We start from the raw sequence: 23,481 nt of genomic DNA on the forward strand, positions 1-23,481 counted from the left end.
TCCACCGACGAATCCGACGATCAATACGCGTATCAAACGGCGGTCAATATCGGAGGACATGTTTTCAAGGGAATTCTATACGATCAAGGACCCGAAACTAATTACATTCCACCGGCTGAGACCTCATCCGGTGGTGGTGGTGGTGGGAGTAGTAGTGGAGTGCAACCACTGAATTTCATCACCGGCGCGACGGATGCGACCACCGCAAGCGGTGGTTCCTCCGCCGCATTACCCTTGCTCGATCCTTCCTCCTTATATGTAAAATATTAGATAATTTTATTGAAAATTATTCTGTTTTTGTGTTTCCTAAAAGTTTGGGAGCTTCCCTCAAATAAATTTTATTGAACATTATTAATTGATTAATTTAAATTTTAGAATAAGTGTAATTGGCGAATGGACTTTTGGTTTGGGCCTTCAAAGTGGTTGGCCCATTAAGAATCTTCAAGTTCCCACATCGGCCAAGTCAGAAATTGGGACACGAGCTTGAGGTATAAAATGGTATCTTCTGGCTTCAGAAAAGGCACGGAGCTGGGCGGTGAGCACAGAGCGAACTATTCTTTCGCCTTTTACTAAAGAATACCGTGTGCACGTTTAAGAAACTCCCACAACTCAGTTCAAATTTTTGTTTTTAAATAATTATTTAACTGTCTCTATTTAATTGCACTTTAATATTTTTTTAATTTCATTTCCATATTTTTTGAATTATAGTTCTCTTTAATTCTTCATATTCGACCTCTTAAATAATTCTACAAGGCAGACATCTTATTGAAAAACATCATTTTCTGCATTTTGATTTTTCACTTATGGAATCGGCATATTGAGTTTTGAGTAATTCACTTTTGGAATTGGCATACTAGATGATCGAGTAATTTCAACTCCTAGTTCGAGTAATTTTGACACCTAGATGATCGAGTAATTTCAACTCCTAGTTCGAGTAATTTTGACACCTAGATGATCGAGTAATTTCAACACCTAGTTCGAGTAATTTTGACACCTAGATCGATCAAGTAAGACCTAACAGGGTGCAATATCTCCCTAAGAAATACACTGAAGACGCTATTGTCCTTGATAAAACATTCCCTAAGAAAAACACTAAAGATGCTTGCTCATATCACGCATACGTGCAACTTAGATAAGACAGGCTCAATGGGTGAAATTAACAAATTAATCTCTGATTTACAGTCCTATCATGTTATACAATTTCTAATATATATTATTCTTATGCCCAACTTAATTTTCTTCTTTAATACATATTATTCTTATGCCCAAAGTAATTTTCTTCTTTACTTTTTATAAATAAATTATAGTTTAATATTTACAAAATAAAAAGTGTTAAAAGTTCAAATCACAAGCAAAACTATTTACAAAATAATAAGAGTTTCGAGGGAATGACATTAAAATATTATTAAAAAGACATAAAAATTGAATGACTCGATTAAAAAGTTCCCTACTTGTGTCTCCACATGCTCCTATCGTCAAGTGGTTGTATACCGTCTATCTGTAAACAAAGAATAGTAAGAATAAGTATAAAAATACTTGGTAAGCACCTACTTGTAGGCTCTTATCAAAATTATGTTTCTTAACTCATGTGCTCTATCAGGGTCCAAGAGTCGGCAAAATCCATGGCTTTGATTCATTTCTAGCCCTTTCTGACGCTTAAGGTCCATATACTCTACATATTCATATTCCAAGGGTGTAAGTCACCCTTCGAGGTGTATGTGGATTTCAGGGAGTACTTATGGTCTCATTTCGTAGTCTCCAAGGTCCAACTCATCAATTCGCCTTCTACACATAAATTTGAGTGTCCCCATATGTCACAAATTCTAGGGAAGTCTAATAGGTATGGAAGAGTCGCTGCTCGCTATAAGCGTCCTTAAAATCTTCCTATATCTTTATATGTGTCTCCTACTGAGCGCTAGCTCGAGGATTGAAAGAATTAGGAAAAGGTCATAAAATGACTAAACTATTTAAAAAATATTAATAAAATGTTCGAAAATGGCAAATAACTAAACTACCTGAAGATTAAAAGAATTAAGGAAAAGGCCATAAAAATTAGATATTCTGATGTGCTGCAATAGTTGCTTGCATAAAATCAAAGCAATGTCAAGGCTTTCATTTCAATGTTCATTTACTTTTTTATAAAGTTTGATGTATGTTTCATTTGAAATAAAAATCGAGTAAAGTAGAGCATTCAATCACGAACTATCAATGTTTAGTTTCTAGGTTTTCCTTCCTCAGATTTCTTCAAAATTTGAGAGCCTTCTATTATTTTCCTTCAAACTTTTGTTTACACCTTCCAAATAATATTACTCACAAGTTTGGTGAAGTAACCAAACTTTGAAAATGCACCTAACTTGTAAGCGAATTTAATTTGTCGTTGAAGGAGTTCGAGAAAATTCAATTCAAGGCTCCAAGCAAATTAATCGTGTAAGATATATTCCATGCAATTTTTGGACCTAAGGAAGAAGTTTGAAGAAGACCACAAGGAGTGGAGCTCACGACAAGTTTCAGACTTCGTTGCTTAGAACATATGAAGCCTTGAGCATAGGTATTCAAACTATGCCGCTTGTAATGTATGAAACCTTAAGCTTAGGTTATCAGACTGCATCGCTTGGAACGTAAGAAGTCTTGGATAGATTTCAGACTATATCGCTTGAAATGTGTGAAGCCTTGAGCGTAGGTTTTCAAACTATGCTGCTAAGAACATTTGAAGCCTTAGATGCAGTTTTTACAGTACACCGCTTGAAATGTCAGAAGCCTTGGGTATTGGTTTCAAATTGTATCACAGGGAATGCATGAAACCCTGGATGCAAGCGTTGTAAATTGTCATAAGTTTTGATTTTATTTGGAGATCTTATGACAAGGTGGAGATTGTTGTAAATTGTCATAAGTTTTGATTTGATTAAGTTATTTAGATTAGATTTGATTTGGTTTTTGGATTAGATTTGATTTGGCTATTTGTATTAGATTTGATTTGGTTATTTGAATTAGATTTAGTCATACCAGGGTTTAGTTATATATCGGGATTTGATATCAGGATTTGGGAATGTTTTGGGTGTCACATTGTATTTGTTGAGTGACATATTGGTGAGAGTCTGAGTAGTGTGATAGTGAGGTATTCACTTGTAACGCTTTGGTTTATTAGTGATTGGTTGCTACCCGTGGATGTAGGAGAACTTCTTCTCTCCGAACCACGTAAATATCTTGGTGTCCCTTTGTGTAGTTTTGTTCATTGGTGTTGCGAGTACATTTGTTCCACTTTCGGCGCACAACAGGAAGTATCAGAGCCTGATTGTGGTATTTGAGGTATTGTGAAAGTTTTGGCCTCATTGACCACTAGACGTGCTCACAATCGTGCTTATGGCGAATCGTCTAAAATTAAATCACAGTGTGGATCGAGATTTTTGAGTTCTAATCTCGAAGTAGAGAAATTTAATGGAACCAATAATTTTGGCGTTTGGCAAGGCGAAGTTAGCGATTTGCTGGTCATGCAAGATCTTGATGCTTCTCTCCAAGAGGTGATGCCTCAAGACATGACAGAAATGGACGAAATTAAATCGGCAATCTTGCGGAATTATTTGATCTTGTCTTGGCAAGGATCAGAAATATCCATTTATGAAGATGACCATGGCGAAAAAACTATGAGACAAGCTTGAGGCGAAATATATGCAAAAGAGCGTGGAAAATAAACTCTATTTCAAGAAGAAACACTTCCATTTTGACTATAAGAAAGGTATCTCAATGGCTGAGCATTTGGATGATTTTAACAAATTCATCACTGATCTTCTCAATCTTGATGTTAAGATTGATGACGAAGACAAGGCGTCGTTGTTATTAAATTCTTTGCCAGAGTCCTACGAGTTTTTAGTAACCACTCTAGAGCGTATAATATTGATTTTGAAGATGTTTCAAATGCCTACATGAATAATGAGGTGCGAAAGAAGGAAAATGAGGCATATCAAGATTCTAGCTCAAATGTTCTCACTGCTCGTGGAAGGACTTCTACTTGGAAAAAGAGCGAACGTGGAAAGTCCCGATCAAAGTCGAGAGGTAGATCTGATAATTGGAGAAATCTTGATAAAAATGAGTGTGCATATTGTCAACAAAAAGGCCATTGGAAGAAAGATTGCCCGATCTTAAAAGAGAAGGGGTCGAAGTCAAATGTGGTTAGAGATGACGATACTGATTCAGATAATGCCTTAGCCATCTCTTTATCAGTCAGCCAAACTAATGAATGGATTCTTGATTTTGGGTGCTCCTATCATATGTGTCCCAACATAGAAATGTTTTTGGACTTCAAAGAATTCAATGGTGAAGTTGTCTATATTGGCAATGATAGTACTTGCAAGATGATGAGAATCGGCTCAGTACAAATCAAGATGTTTGATGGGGTTATACGAAAACTCAATGATGTGAGGTATGTCCCTTACTTGAAGAAAAATTTGATTTCCCTTGGCGTTTTGGATGCAAGTGATTATCGTATCATTTTGGAAGGAGGGAATTTGAAAGTAGCTCGTGGAGCTTTGGTGGCAATTAAAGAAACTAGAAGAGGTAGCATATACTACCTCCACGGAACCACAATAATTGGGCATGCTGCCATGGCAAGTTCAAAAGAACAAGACATATCGAAATTATGGGACATGAGACTTGGGCATGCTGGTGAGAAGGCGCTTCAGACATTTGTGAACCAAGGAGTTCTTAAGAGTGCCACAACAGGTAAAATTTATTTATGTGAACATTGTATATTTGGTAAACAAAAAAATGTGAAGTTTTGTACAGCTATACACCAAACAAAGGGCATTTTGGATTATGTTCACACTGATGTATGGGGTGTATGGAGGAAAGAGGTGGTTTGTCACCTTTATTGATGACTACTCGAGGAGAGTTTGGATGTATCCCATGAGGCACAAAAACGAGGTTCTCCAAATCTTCCTAGAGTGGAAGAAAATGGTAGAGAATCAGACGGATAGGAAAATAAAAAAGCTGAGATCAGACAACGGTGGAGAATATACTTATGATCAATTCCTTAAAGTATGCCGAGATGAAGGGATTGTTCGACACTTCATTGTTCCTGGTAAGCCACAACAAAATGGAGTTGCTGAGAGAATGAACCAGACATTAATAGAGAAGGTTCGATGCATATTGTCTCAAGCAAGATTGAGTAAGGCATTTTGGGCTGAGGCTCTCAGTTATGCAGTTCACTTGGTGAATCGTTTACCTGTTTCTGGAAATGGTGGGAAAACTCTGCTTGAGGTATGGTCAGGTACTCCAGTTAGTGATTATGATAAATTGCATGTGTTTGGTTGTCCTGCTTATTATCATGTGATAGACTCAAAGCTGGATCCAAGAGCAAAAAAAGCCAAGTTTATGGGCTTTAGCAAAGGCGTGAAGGGCTATAGGTTATGGTGTCCAGAAATAAGTAAAATTGTTAATAGTCGAGATGTGACATTCGATGAGTCTGGAATGTTTTTGCAGAAAATTGAAAATAATGACGAGGCATTGAAGCAGGTGGAGAAGGTGGTGTTCTCTCCTGATATGGTTGCTCCTACTGAAGAACCTATTGATCAGGTAGATAATAACTCTGATGTCTTAGAACAGGAGGAGCAAAGCGAGGAGCAAAGTCTTGTGAATGAGAAGGTGGAGGAACCTGAGTCTATCGCCAAGAATAGACCACGAAGGGTAATTCGAAAACCTGCAAGGTTTGATGATACGATAGCATATGCTTTCTCTATGATTGATGGAGTTCCCAACATACGTATTGAGGCTTGAGGTGGTAGCAACCAACTCAGTTATCAACTTGGAGATCTTATGACAAGGGGGAGATTGTTGTAAATTGCCATAAGTTTTGATTTGATTTGGTTATTTAGATTAGATTTGATTTTTGGATTAGATTTGATTTGGTTATTTGAATTAGATTTGATTTGGTTATTTGAATGAGATTTAGTCATACCAGGGTTTAGTTATATATCGGGATTTGGGAATGTTTTGGGTGTCACATTATATTTGTTGAGTGACATATTGGTGAGAATCTGAGTAGTGTGATAGTGAGGTATTCACTTGTAACGCTTTGGTTTATTAGTGATTGGTTGCTACCCGTGGATGTAGGGGAACTTCTTCTCTCCGAACCACGTAAATATCTTGGTGTCCCTTTATGTAATTTTGTTCATGGGTGTTGTGAGTACATTTGTTCTGCTTTCGGCGCAACAGCAAGTTCAAACTCCATCGCTTGAAATGCAGTAAACCTTATACGTAGGTTACAACTGTGTCGCTTTGAACACATGAAGCCTTAGATACATGTTCTCAAGTTCAAGTTAGTACCATAAATCCTCAAGGGAGAGTTTTAAAGAATAGAACGGGAAGTAAGAACAAGAACTAAGAACAAGAACCATGAACAAAACGAACGATAAGGACATATATTTAATATTTCATATATCAAATGAAATAAATATAATTTTTCTCATCTATGTTTAATATATATAATATATTAAATTTCATTTTGAACACGAGAGTATACATTTCATTTAATATATCAAAAATATTTTATTAATTTGAACCCTTCAAATTATAATATATTTTCTCCACAAATATTGAAGTTATATTAAATATTAATGTGAATACTTTCCATTTTTGTTTAAACTAAATTGAACTTTTTAGTGTTAGCATGAGGATCTTATGCACCAATAGATTATACGATTTAATAGTTAAGTAATTAAACTCTTTAATTAACTAATTTTTATTTAATAACTTTAGGTCACTCCACTATAGACTTACAGTTGTATATGCACTATAAGATAACTTGTGTCCATTGATATAATCATTACAAGCAAATTGCCCCATCACGAGTTGTTTGTAATTATAGCTGTGTCAAAAACCCATTTTACCCCTGTGATTATATCTCTAATGAGCAATTTGTTTATGATCTAATCATAAACCAAGTTCGTCTCGGTCAAGTGAGAGGATGTGGCCCCATTGTTCATGTCTCGAAATTAGAACTTAAGGAAACTACTCAACTATGGACCTTAGAAGGAAATTTCATCTCGTGAAATTATATTCCAATCTCTCTATTTGGTCAAGTTCCTAAAATTGCAGGCATATTGAATTGACTACAGAAGTCATTCTCACCTGTGCACATCAAAGGACAAACGCTAACAGATAGAAGTTCATAACTCACTCAGAATTAAGATTGAGTCACATATGGTCATCTTGTGAAATATTAATCTTCTTCATTAATGGACTTATTAAAAGATATTAAATATTTCATAATCAATTCTTATAGAAACTCATTGTATAAGATACCCCCACTCACATGTCAACACATGAACGATTTAGATAAAAAATTTGTAACAATTACAAAGTGGGTCATATCAATAGTGTTACTAGGATAAGGCACCCAACTTTATCCCTATACTATAGACCCTCTAGGTTATTACTTGAACATTATCCTCCTGCAGTTACAAGTTCAACAAGAAAAATAATACATTCAACACTTCGATATTGTTACTCAAAATACTTTTAGGACGACTTTTATTTTCTTTACCTTTGCTTTTGTGACTTTACATCATAATTTATTTCTCTCAAGAATCCTTCATGTCATCCTCTATTCTCTAGGCGCCTTCATTTGTGGTGCAAATCATCAAAGTCTTTAAGGATAATTATATAGGTTAACACTCATTCACCGTGAGCTCACCTCTCTTACTAGCATCCTCAAGTTTTCAGTATGACCAAATTTATGATGCAACTCAACTGAATAATAAGGATATCTCTCTCTCCTTTTTTTTTTTTTTTTTACATTCCCACTACCTTCGATTCACACACGTCTATTGGTGATGCCAATTGTTTGACAATGAGCAATTGGAGTACTTTGTTTGTTTTCGTTTTTTATTCATAGCATTTAGAGTTCAAGCTTTAGGATGAAGATGAATGGTCTAGGATTTGGATATATTCTATTTTTTCTATTATTTTGTGTAGGGTGATAGAATTGTTTTAATACATCCAAACTTAAATTAGTCATTATCCTCAATGAACATTGGTGTGGGTGTGGAATAATTCTTGAAAGTAACTTGAGGTGTGGAAGTTCTTTGTTATTGTTTTTGTTGGGAAAATGGTTTAAGGTTGGGTGAATAATGGAATGTTTTGCTGACAAAGATGGATTATAATAGATTGGATCGTCATCTTGCCCTTCATGAAGACTCCTTTCGATTTGAGTTTTAGTATCTTTTTTTTTAGTTATATCTTTTAAGGAAACACACATCTCGTTTCCCTAATTTTTTATCATACTAAAGAATTTTACTTTGGGTAGTATACCCACGATTACTAACTCTTGCTCAAAATAACAATTCACACATGTATGAAGAAAATAACCCTGACTTCATGTAGAGACAACAAAATAACTAAGTAGTACATAGTTCAAATCAAGTTGAAATAAAGCAAATTTTTTATTTCGTCATTTCCTTTCTTTTTCTTTCCATGTTTCTTGTTACGTATGTTATTAGTTTTTTCTTCTAATTTGCAGCAAATTTCAAAGAAATATTTTAGCATTTGGTGTAAAATTATTTAGCAGTGATGGATCTTCAAACAAATTACCTTCGTTTTATATAACACTATGTTCCCACAACAACCTTTTTGGGATGTTTCAAATGTTGCAAACTATTGAAAAATTTCATCGACTACCGTCAAAAGATCCACACCTACATCTAAAGTCATTTTTGGGAGTTAGTGACTCATTTAGATTCCAAGGAGTCGACCAAAATGTGATTAGATTGAGTTTATTTCCTTATTCTTTGAGGGATGGTTCTAAGTCATGGTTGAATACTTTAGCATCGGGAACAATTGACTCTTGGAATAGTCTAGCAGAAAAAGTTTTGATCAAGTATTTTCCAACCACTAGAAACACACGATTAAGAAATGAGATTGTTGCTTTTCAAACATTTGAAGATGAGACATTAAGTGAAGCTTGGGAAAGATTCAAGGAAATGCTTAGAAAGTGTCATCACCATGAATTACCTCATTTTATACAAATTTAGAATTTCTACCATGGATTGAATATTGCTACTAAACAAGAGGGGATAGTTCAACCAATGGAGCTATTTTGTCAAAGATGAGCAATAAAGCAAATGAGATCCTAGAAAGAATAACATCTAATAATTGTCAATGGGCTGATGTGAGGAGCAATCCAGGAAAGAAGACCCAAAATCTAGCGTTGGGACAAGACTCAGTGATCAAAGCACCAGTTCAAGCTGCTGTAGTAATGACCCAGACAACAACTGAATCTTCTATATATTGTGAAGACAAACACATTTTTGATCCATGTCCAAGAAATCTGGCTTCAAATTTTTTTGTGGGGAATCAAGCTAGTGAAGACAACCCGAAAAATAATACCTTCTCAAATACTTATAATCCGGGGTGGAGAAATCATCCAAATTTCTAATGAAAGGGACAAAGCTCATAAAATAAACAAATGCTACCTATAGAAAATTACCCTCCGGATTTTGGATTACAAAATCAATTGGCATATGATCCTCAACCAGCCACCACCCAAGGGAAAGAAACTAGTCAAGCTCAACACACACCCGGAACAACTCTTGAGAGCCTAATAAAAGAATATATGGCCAAAAATGATGGTGTGACACAGAGTCAGCAAGCATCATAGCAAAATTTGGAAATTCAAGTAGGCCATTTATATTAAGATATGATATTTGGAGAATATATTATAATAATTAGTTATGGAGTATATGTTAGATATCCGAAATCAATTAATATTTTTTCTTTATTTTTTGGAGTTGTTGGTAGTATATTTTAGTATACTTTATCTTATTTACAAGATTTAGTTAGATATATATTTTCCCTCAGTTTTAGGTATTAGTTGATAGTTTGTATCCTATTATTTAAACGTTGAAAACATTAATGAAGATCATACTTTCGATCCCAATTCTATTTCTATTTCTCATTCTTAACATGGTATCAGAGCACCGATCTTGGGGTTCTTAAATATCAAAATTTTCTTTATGGCGGAATCATCCAAATCCAGCTTCAAAATTTCAGATGTTGATTTAACACATCCTTATTATATTCATCACTCTGATCAGCCACGATATTCACTTGTTCCAATCAAATTAAATGAAACAAATTACTAGTCCTAATGCATGCTCTTATTGTCAAAAAGAAAATTGGCTTCATTGATGGCACAATTGAAGAACCGTCTCAATATGCAAATTCAAACGAATTTCAACTCTGGAATCAGTGCAACAGTATGATAATATCTTGGTTACCTCATTCCGTTGAAGCAGATATCGCTAAAGGCATTATTCACGCAAAGATAGCTCAACAAGTGTGGGTTGATCTTCACGATCAATTCTCCCAAAAGAATGCTCCAGTAATTTTTCAGATACAAAAGTCGATAGCAATGATGTCACAAGGAACCATGACACTGTCAGCATATTTCACAAAGCTCAAAGCACTTTGGGATGAACTGGAAGCGTACCACACACCATTTACCTGTAATCAACGTCAAATACATGTTGATCAATGCGAAGAAGACAAGTTGATGCAATTGCTCATGGGGCTCAATGAGTCTTACAAAACGATGAGATCTAACATATTGATGATGACTCCATTACCTAATGTGAATCAAGCCTATTCATTACTTGTACAAGAAGAGATGCAGCATCAGGTAACTTTTGAACCTACTGAGAATTTCTCGATTGCATCAGCAGTGCAAAAGAAAACAACATATTCAAAATTCGCCAAGGATAAATCATGTGAACACTGCAATAAAAGTGGTCATACAATTAATGAGTGTCGAATCACTATAACTTTTGTGATAGAAGGGGACATACAGAAGATTGATGTCAATAGAAAAATAATTCTGGAAGGGCAAGACAAGTCAACAACACAACAATCGTTGATATCGATCATCTGCAAATATGGCCAATGTTTTTTAGTTGAATACAGAAGAACAGTCACCTAATTTCATTCAAAAAATTTCTTCTGAGCAATTACAACAGATAGCACAAGTCTTATCTACAATCAATCATCACCCTTTTGGTAATTCTGACAATCACATCAATGTTGCAGGTTTGTTTCCAGTATCTACATTGTCTATTAACTCTGCGAATTCTAATTCATGGATTCTCGATAGTGGAGCTACGGATCACATAGTATTAAAATCTTCTATTATGGCTGAACCAAAGGCTGTCATCATATCTACAATAAATTTGCCTAATGGAGGGACAACACGTGTGTCACATACTAGCCATGTTTTATGTGTGCCTTCATTCAATTTAAACCTAATGTCCATCAGCAAACTTACTAATGACTTGAAATGTTATGTCACCTTCTATCCTGATTCTTGTGTTATGCAGGACTTGGCTACGGGGAAGATGATTGGCTTGGGTAAACAATTTGGAGGTCTATATCATATTTCTTCATCTACAATCAAATCTTCATCTTATCAAGTATCTCAGTCATCTGATTTGGGGCATTTGCGCCTAGGTCATCCTTCTTTTTCTCATTTTAAATTTCTAGCTGATCAATTGCATCTTAATGATGCGAGTTATTCTCATAATTGTAGTATCTACCTGTTAGAAGAACAAACGAGGTTGTCTTTTTCAATAAGTTTAATAACAACCCATTCTGCCTTTGATCTGATGCATTGTCATGTTTGGGGACCACATAAAATTCCTACCCATTCTGGTTTGCGTTTTTTTCTCACTATTGTTGATTTTACTTGATGTACTTGGGTTTTTCTAATGCAAAATAAGTCAGAAGTATATCATTTGTTAATGAAATTTGTTAAATTCGTTCAAACTCAATTTCATACTACTATCAAGATAGTTCGATCAGACAATGGGACTGAGTTTCTATCTTTGCAATCATTTTTTACTTCTTGTGGCATTGAATTTTAGCGCACTTAGTGTCTATACTTCACAACAAAATGAAGTCGTAGAACTTAAGCATCATCATATCCTAAATGTAGCTAGGTCTCCTCTCTTTCAGTTACAGGTTCCACTTAATTTTTGGGGAGAGTGCATTTTAATTGCGGTTTATCTTATAAATAGAATGCCATCACCATTTTATCTAACAAGACACCCTGTGAAGCACTCTACAAACGACCACCTACATTTCATCATCTTAAAGTTTTTGGTTGTAAATGTTATGCAACTATAGTACATCCTAAGAAAAAATTTGAACCTCGACAATTCCTTGTGTTTTCGTAGGATATCCTTGTGGTCATAAAGGTTACAAGTTGTATGACATGTAATCTCACATATTCTTTATCAGTCGTGATGTTAAATTTTGTGAAGATGATTTTCCTTTTTCATTAGCTTCAAAAACTTTGACATTAGCTCATTCGACTCCTATTGTACCACTTCATGATCCACCTCCTGTTTCTCCTTCACCTTCTATTCCTTCCCCCACTACTTCGTCGTCTCCTCCACCTTTTGTTCCTTCTCCAGATTCACCCACTAATTCTAATCCTATCCCACCTAATACATCGGTTCCACTCCGACGTTCTACTCGTACTAAACAACCTCGAGCTTGGCGTAAGGATTATGAGATGTCTTCTGAAGCCAATCATTTAACCTCTAGCTCAAGTCCCAGCACTGGCACCAGGTATCCTCTTCATCATTACCTTTCATTCTCTCATTTTCTCCTACTCAACGTGCTTTTCAATCTATTATTACATCCCAGACAGAACCTAAAACCTATGACGAGGCAATTGGCGACCCGTTACGGTAGCAGGCTATGAATGATGAAATTGCAGCTTTGGAACGTAATCATACTTGGTCTCTCATTTCTACCACCTGGTCATAAAGCTATTGGTTGTTGTTGGGTGTACAAAATTAAATACAACTTTGATGGTTCTGTTGAACGTTATAAAGCTCGACTGGTAGCAAATGGATACACTCAAGTTGAAGGTCTTCACTACACAAAGACATTTTCTCATACAACAAAACTTACTACACTTCGTTGATTACTCATTGTTGTTGCTGCTCAAAAATGGTTCACCCATCAGTTGGATGTTCAAAATGCCTTTCTCCATGGTAATCTAGACAAGGAAGTCTATATGTCTTTACCACCAGGTCTTCACCGACAGGGGGAGAATACAATATGTCGGCTCCATAAATCGCTTTATGGATTAAAACAGGCTTCTCGGAATTGGTTGTCTATGTTTTCTACCACTATACAAAATGTAGGCTACACTCAGTCCAAAGCAAGAGTAAAGGTACTTCTTTCACTGCAAGTCTAATCTATGTTGATGATATTCTGTTGACAGGCAATGATCTTAAAGAAATTCAATATCTCAATACTTGTTTACTCAAGAAATTCCTTATCAAAGATTTAGGGAATTTGAAATATTTTCTAGGCATTGAATTTTCTCGGTCTAGAAAAGGAATTTTTATATCTCAAAGGAAGTATGCTCTAGACATCCTTCAAGACACAGGTCTTACAGGAGCACGTCTAGAAAAATTTCCTATGGAGAAAAATCTGAAACTTTCTTTAACTGAAGGAGAGAAGTTGAATAATCCAAGTAAATACAGACAGTTGATTGGCAGATTAATATATTTGACCGTTACTAGGCCTGACATAGTGTATTCAGTTCGTATGCTTAATCAATTTATGCATAAACCAAGAAACTCCAATGGGAGGCAACTCTTTGAGTTATGGGATGCATCAAAGGTACTCCTGGTCAAGGACTCCTACCATCTGAAAACAATTTTAGATTACAAGCATATTGCGATTCTGACTGGGGTGGTTGTCGAACTTCCAGACGGTCTATTTCTGGGTTCTGCATTTTTCTCAGAAATTCAATTATTTCTTGGAAGTCTAAAAAACAGACTAATGTGTCTAGATCATCAGCAGAAGCCAAGTATCGAGCTATGACAAATACTTGTTTAGAGTTAACTTGATTGAGATACATTCCTCAAGACTTGAATATTTCACTGTCCGAACCAGCATTATTATATTGTGATAATCGAGCAGCATTACATATAGCAGCCAATCCAGTTTTTCACGAACGTACGAAACACATTGAAATAGGTTGTCATATAGTTCGAGAAAAGTTACAAGCTGGAATCATCAAACCGTGTTATGTTTCGACTAAAATGCAATTGGTAGATATTTTCACGATAGCCTTGGGAAGACATCAGTTTGACTTTTTTGAAGGACAAGTTGGGTGTGATTGACATACACTCTCCAACTTGATGGTGAGTATTAAGACATGATATTTGGAGAATATATTTTAATAATTAGTTATGGAATATATGTTAGATATCGGTAATCAGTTAATACTTTTTCTTTATTTTTGGGAGTTGTTAGTAGTATATTTTATCTTAGGATTTGATTAGCAGTATATTTTATCTTATTTACAAGATTTAGTTAGATATGTATTTTCCCTCAGTTTTAGGTATTAGTGGATAGTTTGTATCCTATTTAAACGTTGTAAACATTAATGAAGATCATACTTTCGATCCCAATTCTATTTCTATTTCTCATTCTTAACAAATTAGCAACTGAATTACGAGATAGACCTCTTGGGAAGCTACCAACAGACGTCGAAAAACAAAAAAGAGAAGGCAAAGAGCAATGTCAAGCAATAGAGTTCAGAAGTGGGAAAGAAATACCAAGCAGGGAATAAAAATTAAAGAACACGATGATAGTCACTCTCAAGAAGTTGCTGTATAGAAAGAGTATAACAAAAATTATGCAGAAACTACTGTACAGAGAGAGCACATAAAAAATTATTCAAAACCTGTGTCGTCTCCTAAAATGCAAACAATAGTCAATAATGGACAAGAAAATATAACATACCAATACCAAATTTTCGAAAAATAATAAAAAGAAAGGAAGAGGAAGCCCACTTTGAGAAATTTAAAGATATTTTGAAGGAAATTCATATAAACATACCATTAGTGGAAGCTTTGAAGCAAATGCCAAATTATGTAAAAATCTTGAAGGATGTGTTGGCAGTAAATGAAGAGTGTAGTGGATCAAATGTATAGTGTAGTGGATCTTATTTTTCAGTATTGTACTACACTCTTCATTCAACGATATTACCTTGAATTCTTAAAATTTTCTTCGATTAGTGAGAATATCCTTCAAGAATTTGACATAGTTTGTCATTTGGTTCAAGGCTTTCACTAATGGTATGTTTATATGAATTTCAAAAAATATATCAATGAACTTCTCGAAGTGGCCTTCCTCCTTCTTTCTTTTTATTCTTTGTAGAAAATGAGGTTTTGGTATGTATGTTATGCCCTCTTTTTCACTGCTGATTGTTGTTTGCGTTTTAGAAGACTGCACTACTTTTGCATAATTTTTGCTATGCGTCTTCTATCCAACACTTTTCAACTTTCTCTACGGTATGTTAGCTGTCTCTTGGGGATGACTATTGCATATTTTCTTAATTTCACCTACCTTTTTGGGTATTTTTTACTGTTCAATTTTATTGCTTGACATTGCTCATTTTCTTCACTTTTTGGCATTTCGGTATCTGCTAACAGCTTCCCAAGAGATCTATTTCGTAACTCAGTTGCTAATTGACCTATTTCAACTTCCAAATTTTGCAGGGATGCTTGATGACTCTATATCATAACATATTTTTTTTCCATATATTTCTTTATTAGACCCTAAAGCGATGTTCCTGGTATGTGTTGAACTTGGTTAGTTCCTTTCCCTTAGGTGTCAAGGACCATATGCCATTGATTTTGTAATAAAAAACTGTGAGGGTAATTTGCTATAGGTGATAACCCCTTTGTTATAAGTGTTTGAGAAGAGATTATTTTTGTGGATTCCTTGACTAACTTGATACCCCATATAAAAAATTGAAGCCAGATTACTTGAACATTGATCAAAAGTGTGTTCTTCTACATAATATACACAAGATGTAGTTGTTGTTTGACTCATTATACTAGCAGTCTGGAATGGTACAATAGTCATTGAGCCTTGTACCAATGCTAGATTTTATAGAATATTAGTAACAAAAGCTAATTGATCATTGATAGAGGTTAAAGCATCAACTTCAAGTACTTCTTAGGTGTTCTTTCCAGGATTGCTCCTCACATGAGCCTATTGACAATTGTTAGATGCTATTCTTTCTAGAATTTCATAAGATTCATTGTACGTCTTTGATAAAATAACTCTATTGGCTAAAGCATCCACTAATTGTTTAGTAGCAACATTCAATCAAGGGTAGAAAGTCTCCATTTGTATACAAGGAAAAAGTCTCACTATTCTTGAAACTTACTTTGCTACTTTGTAGGCTATGAAGGGTAGGCTAGAGCATATTAATATTTCACAATATCATCATATGTAACACAATCTTAACCGTGAGTCAGTTATGCTCTGTTGACTATGAGAGCTTCTCTTTTGATTTGTTGGATGGTAATGATTTTGTAGTGGATTCAATATGCCAACAATTTTGGGAATTTGATCAAATAGGATACAAAAGCATTGTCTTGGGAGATAAAATTAACTCATTCTCCAATAAGAAAAAGTAGATAAGTACTTCTCTTATAAATGTTGATTTAAGAACTTGAAGAATGAAGCCTCACTTTCTCATTTTGTAGCGATCCACTTTTTGAGACTTCGAATCACGATTCGCTACATAGACTTGAGGGTAAAACGGTGATAAAATTATTCCTTTTTAAAATAGATGAGTCAAAACTAATTCAAAAAATTAGAAATATAAATATACATTAAGAATTTGAAACATACAATATGTGTCCATGGAGGTTATAAAATGTTTACAAATAAATACCCTGTTTTGAAACCGTATTAAAATATAAAATAGTGACAATGATACAGATTTAATAGTCCTTGCAGCTGCACAACTCTTGCATGCTCCCGCCATCAATCATCCATCAAAGGTTATTGCTTTGGTTGAGTGGTTAAGGTTAAGGCGTGTGCCTGTTAAGTACAAGGGGTTTCCCTGCGAGAGTTATATTTTATAACTGTGTCCTAACATGAATTAGAAAAAATGCCATAGACAAGAATAAAAACATGTTAAGAAAGAGTACGGTACCCTAGCACATTGAAAGGACACAATTATTTATAACTGTGTCATAACATGAATTGGAAAAAATGCCATAGACAAGAATAAAAACATGTTAAGAAAGAGTACGATACCCTAGCACACTGAAAGGACACAATTAAAAATCTACTGATAAACTACTTACATAATCTTTATACTCAATCCACATTTTCCATATCTCTCTGGTACAAGGAGTTGGTTAAGAAGGGAGGACACTAGACAAAATGCCATAAGGAGTTGGTTAAGAAGGGAGGACACTAGACAAAATGCCATAAACAAGTCTTACTTGTCATCTCCAACCTTTTTTGTTTTAAATATTTGGTGTCATTTCCGGTGTAAAACTACTTAGATTAGAACTCTATTTGACATAATGTAAATATATATGTATATTATATTTTAAATAATTCTTGTTTTATTTTGGGACCAATTTTACTGCCTTTTTATACTCATTGAGCCAACCAAAGTTGCAATCCTTGCTTCCGATAGAGATTTAATTTACTACTCTTAGTTTAGGGAGATTTTAGGGAAGAATATTACCGAGACGCAACCGGACTTCCAAAGTAGAAGGCATTAACCCATTTGACACAGAATAGTTGCACTCTCACTACCTATAAGATTGAATTTATAAGATTAAAGGAGTTTACCCCTCAACTAGTTGACACAGAGATGAAGTTGGCTCAGAAGTTTGTCCTAACATTGGCCGAGGATATCTATAGTACAATTGAGGTCATAGTCCTTACCACCTAGGCTAGTGTCCAAACAGCAGCTAAGGCTATTGAGGAAGCTAAAGCCCGAGAACTCCGAGGGTCAACAACACCGACAATCGTAGTAGGACAAAAGTGACAGTATAACTAGATGGAACCACATCCCCAACCACAAGTGTGGCAATTGCAACACGCAAATACATACTTACTTGAAGGACTTAAGGAATTTTCCTAGACCAATATGGAGGCAAATGAGACAATAAGCCACATCTTGACCACTTTTCGATAACATTCTTGTGAAGAGGGGCCTTGAAAGAGGTTACTTACTCTAAAGGGGCACATTTTTCATGGAGTACTTTTTGAGTTTGTGTGTGTGACATGCGTGCTTAAAGAGGTTACTTTCCCTAAAGGGGCACATTTTTAATAGAGTACTTTTTAGTTCATAATGGGATCTTTATAAAATAACACAAAACAATGGGCATCCTGAGGAAGATTATAAGTCAAAAAAATTAAAGCAAATCTATAAGATAGAAGAGGAAAGATGGGATAAAAACTTATTGGTGATGGCTCCTCTTTAATGACATTTTTTCAAATTCAAATACTTGTCCACTAAATTTTCATAGAAATTTTTGCTTCCATCGATTTTGAAATTGAGATTGGACTAAAATTAGATTTTTTAAAAAATGTTTTTTCCCAAAATTTGAGATATTAATTTTGTTCTTTATTTGATTTTTAGATAAGTGCATAAAAAAAATACAAACATTACTTAGATAATTAAGAAAAAAATAAAGACAATACTTAGACTTCGTTTAGAATAGGTTGTTTTGCATTTCATTGTTTTAAATTTTTTGTATTTATTTTTATTTTCTCTAAATTTCAATACTTGTATTTAAACACGTAAGACCATGACTGTGTTTTCTAGAGAANAGCATTTAGACCAATATGGAGGCAAATGAGACAATAAGCCACATCTTGACCACTTTTCGATAACATTCTTGTGAAGAGGGGCCTTGAAAGAGGTTACTTACTCTAAAGGGGCACATTTTTCATGGAGTACTTTTTGAGTTTGTGTGTGTGACATGCGTGCTTAAAGAGGTTACTTTCCCTAAAGGGGCACATTTTTAATAGAGTACTTTTTAGTTCATAATGGGATCTTTATAAAATAACACAAAACAATGGGCATCCTGAGGAAGATTATAAGTCAAAAAAATTAAAGCAAATCTATAAGATAGAAGAGGAAAGATGGGATAAAAACTTATTGGTGATGGCTCCTCTTTAATGACATTTTTTCAAATTCAAATACTTGTCCACTAAATTTTCATAGAAATTTTTGCTTCCATCGATTTTGAAATTGAGATTGGACTAAAATTAGATTTTTTAAAAAATGTTTTTTCCCAAAATTTGAGATATTAATTTTGTTCTTTATTTGATTTTTAGATAAGTGCATAAAAAAAATACAAACATTACTTAGATAATTAAGAAAAAAATAAAGACAATACTTAGACTTCGTTTAGAATAGGTTGTTTTGCATTTCATTGTTTTAAATTTTTTGTATTTATTTTTATTTTCTCTAAATTTCAATACTTGTATTTAAACACGTAAGACCATGACTGTGTTTTCTAGAGAAAAAGTTGCTTTAAGCATTTTCGAAGTTCATATAATAAATGATGTTCAATTTAAGAGTTATANGACCACTTTTCGATAACATTCTTGTGAAGAGGGGCCTTGAAAGAGGTTACTTACTCTAAAGGGGCACATTTTTCATGGAGTACTTTTTGAGTTTGTGTGTGTGACATGCGTGCTTAAAGAGGTTACTTTCCCTAAAGGGGCACATTTTTAATAGAGTACTTTTTAGTTCATAATGGGATCTTTATAAAATAACACAAAACAATGGGCATCCTGAGGAAGATTATAAGTCAAAAAAATTAAAGCAAATCTATAAGATAGAAGAGGAAAGATGGGATAAAAACTTATTGGTGATGGCTCCTCTTTAATGACATTTTTTCAAATTCAAATACTTGTCCACTAAATTTTCATAGAAATTTTTGCTTCCATCGATTTTGAAATTGAGATTGGACTAAAATTAGATTTTTTAAAAAATGTTTTTTCCCAAAATTTGAGATATTAATTTTGTTCTTTATTTGATTTTTAGATAAGTGCATAAAAAAAATACAAACATTACTTAGATAATTAAGAAAAAAATAAAGACAATACTTAGACTTCGTTTAGAATAGGTTGTTTTGCATTTCATTGTTTTAAATTTTTTGTATTTATTTTTATTTTCTCTAAATTTCAATACTTGTATTTAAACACGTAAGACCATGACTGTGTTTTCTAGAGAAAAAGTTGCTTTAAGCATTTTCGAAGTTCATATAATAAATGATGTTCAATTTAAGAGTTATATTTCCACATTAAATATGAGCATGAGACGTTAGTAGCGACTCTGAGTATGTGAAAATTTAGGGTCGTTACACTACGTCCAACGCTTCATGCGTTCTAAGAGGCATAGTCTGAACATGTATCCAGGGCTTCATACATTTCCTGTGATACAGTTCGAAACCTATATTCAAGGTTTCTTATGCTCCAAATGATGTAATCTGAAACCTACTTCTAAGGTTTCTTATGTTCCAAGCCACGCAATCTGAAAGTCTATGCCAANTGGACTAAAATTAGATTTTTTAAAAAATGTTTTTTCCCAAAATTTGAGATATTAATTTTGTTCTTTATTTGATTTTTAGATAAGTGCATAAAAAAAATACAAACATTACTTAGATAATTAAGAAAAAAATAAAGACAATACTTAGACTTCGTTTAGAATAGGTTGTTTTGCATTTCATTGTTTTAAATTTTTTGTATTTATTTTTATTTTCTCTAAATTTCAATACTTGTATTTAAACACGTAAGACCATGACTGTGTTTTCTAGAGAAAAAGTTGCTTTAAGCATTTTCGAAGTTCATATAATAAATGATGTTCAATTTAAGAGTTATATTTCCACATTAAATATGAGCATGAGACGTTAGTAGCGACTCTGAGTATGTGAAAATTTAGGGTCGTTACACTACGTCCAACGCTTCATGCGTTCTAAGAGGCATAGTCTGAACATGTATCCAGGGCTTCATACATTTCCTGTGATACAGTTCGAAACCTATATTCAAGGTTTCTTATGCTCCAAATGATGTAATCTGAAACCTACTTCTAAGGTTTCTTATGTTCCAAGCCACGCAATCTGAAAGTCTATGCCAAAGTTTCTTACATTCTAAGCGACATAGTCTGAATACCTATGCCCTACGGTTCAAGTCTTAATCATACTTTTTACGTTCCAAGGCTTCTTATGTTCCAAGCAATGTAGTCAGAGTCATGAATATACTCCACCATAGGAGGTTTAAGGGTTTCTTGAGTTTCTGAGTTCGAGGACCTTTGTCCTTTACTCTTGTGTGGTACCTAGCATTCTTCTTGTCAAAATTGATATAAGGCTTGTGCTGCCTTTTCTTTTCTTAAGCCCTACTCAAATTACATAAATTATGAACTCATCATAGTAACATGCATGAGCCATTCAGAGTATCGTGAAGTCATAACGTGTCCCATGAAAGTTCTAGAAGAATCTTAAATTTTGTTAGGGGTAATTAGGGATAATCTTATCTATTAAGCTTTTACTTATAACCCTAAATTGATTTAGAACCTTTGAGATTATACTCCTTCTTAAGGTCATACTTAAATTTCTTAAGTCTTAGAAACCTTCTTAAGCTCGTTACAGAAGTATTTTGATCATTTAACCTATTTCCTTTGTTTAGCTTCTAAACCTCATCCAAACTTGTTGAAACCTCAAGTCAATCTTTATGTCTTTATCAGTAGATCTTCCTTAGATCTTTCGGTCATTTGGACGGTATTTGAACTTTGAAATATCATAAAGAAACCTAGGGGTATTTTTGTAATTTTACCTTTAATTCTTGGTTTAGCCTCTAAACGTGTTTCATTTACTTTGAACTTTACCTAATCCTTGATTATCATGAAATAGACCGAATATAAAATTTAACAGTATTTAGAGGTTACTTGGGTTTTGAGCCAGAGGTAACCGTCATAGGGGCATTTTGGTCATTTTGCATCATTACGTAGTTTAGCTACTTATGTCTATCCAAAACCCCCAAACTTCATGTATACCCTTAAAGTGTCATATTATGCTCAGTTGTAAAATTTTATACACATCAGAGTTTTTTATGTTACTTGAATCTCAAGGAAAACGCTCAGTTTAGGTCCTTAACTCATGGCTCTTGGTTATTTTTTTCATCTCCCATTAATTCTTACCGATGGTTTGTACTGAAAACCAAAGGATTTCTATGATTATTTCTTAAGAAAAATCTAGCTTAGCTACTTACTTCATCCTTGACATTCAGGTCCTCAGTTCTCGAGCTTTCAGTATCTGAATTACTCCAAATTTTCTTTAGTATTTCTATCTTTGAGTATTGCTTTAGAACCGTACTGAGTTTCTTGTGAACTTATCTACATTGAGTTTAACTAAAGAAAAAATGAGGCAGGATCAGGTTTGGATCGGTGTTGAACTACCTATATCATTGCCATTTTTCCCGGAGTAGGGGAAGAAGACAAGATTGGCCAGCGTCGACACCTATAAAAATTGATCTTCCTAACCTTGTATAACGCCTTTCACCTCTTGATTTCTTTATAGAACTTGAAGATGGTGTTGCAATGAAGATTTAGGGATTGATTTCATACTATTTAGTGAGTTGCTTAAGTTATGGCCCTTGAAAGTTCACCGAAAAACTTAAATCTTGCCGGAGTTAAAAACCTAGAAACTCGATATTAGTTAGGATGTTCTAAACATTTTAGCTCTAGATTCCTTCATGAGATTTCTTTCTTATCTTTTTCTCGAGCTTAAGAAATAATTTTGGAAGGATAAATTCTTGTATATTCCCCGAATTCCCTGATTCTTTTTCTCGATTGAATATCCATTTTCTCACAGATTTTTTAAGTTATTGGGAAACTCGATTGAGAGCTCTTCAGCCCTCAACTTTTTATGAAACCTTCTTTTCTCATCCCTACGAAGCTCGTGGTACCCTTGGATTGAAACCTAATGGACCACAGTTGATGAATTTGAAGTTTTCCTCAAATCCATAAACAAAAGACCCATTTTTTTTTATTCCCCTTAAATTTTGTCTTTTAAGTGCTTAGCAATCGATTGAAACTTATTTAGATGGACAACATTGCCCATTGCACCAATTGGATTTTTTGAACTTTTCCTCCGGCGACCATGCAAACTTGGATTGGGTAAGGGTGTTTGGGCCATTTGGATGACGCAATATCTACCACTCAAAAGTGTGAATAGATATGAAAATATTATTACTCAACGAAAGAATACATCTTTAAGAATGAGAAATAAAATTGGGATCGAAGGTTCAATCTCACAATGTTTAAATAGATACAAGTTACCGACTAATACCTACAAATAAGTAAAATATAAACAAACTAAATCTTGAGAATAAAATAAAATATACTACTAATTAAATCTAAAAGAGAAAAATATTAACTGAATCTAAGATATGTTCTATAACTCATATATTCTCCAAATATTAACTGAGTACGATATCTTGACTAATTCAAACTAACAATAAGTTGCACTAAATTTGAACAGTCTCCCTTAGTGCAAGCTTATTTTCTCAATAACTCCGAGAGCCTTTACAAAAAACTTCAAACTTCACTTTCGCAAGTATCTTAGTAAATATGTCTGCAAC

General features: G+C 34.1%; 2 non-coding genes across 2 annotated transcripts; one reads left to right on the top strand and one right to left on the bottom strand.

Annotated features, from left to right (window-relative positions):
- The first annotated feature begins 525 nt into the window (after positions 1-525).
- LOC111784137 lies at positions 526-645 on the top strand. The gene has a single exon (XR_002813484.1). It is a non-coding gene; the product is annotated as a U5 spliceosomal RNA (small nuclear RNA).
- An 8,249-nt stretch (positions 646-8,894) lies between these two features.
- On the bottom strand, positions 8,895-9,001 carry LOC111784141. Its single transcript, XR_002813487.1, has one exon. It is a non-coding gene; the product is annotated as a small nucleolar RNA R71 (small nucleolar RNA).
- Positions 9,002-23,481: the final 14,480 nt, after the last annotated feature.

Source organism: Cucurbita pepo, unplaced genomic scaffold, assembly GCF_002806865.2.
Source record: "Cucurbita pepo subsp. pepo cultivar mu-cu-16 unplaced genomic scaffold, ASM280686v2 Cp4.1_scaffold000155, whole genome shotgun sequence".
Lineage (NCBI taxonomy): Eukaryota > Viridiplantae > Streptophyta > Magnoliopsida > Cucurbitales > Cucurbitaceae > Cucurbita > Cucurbita pepo.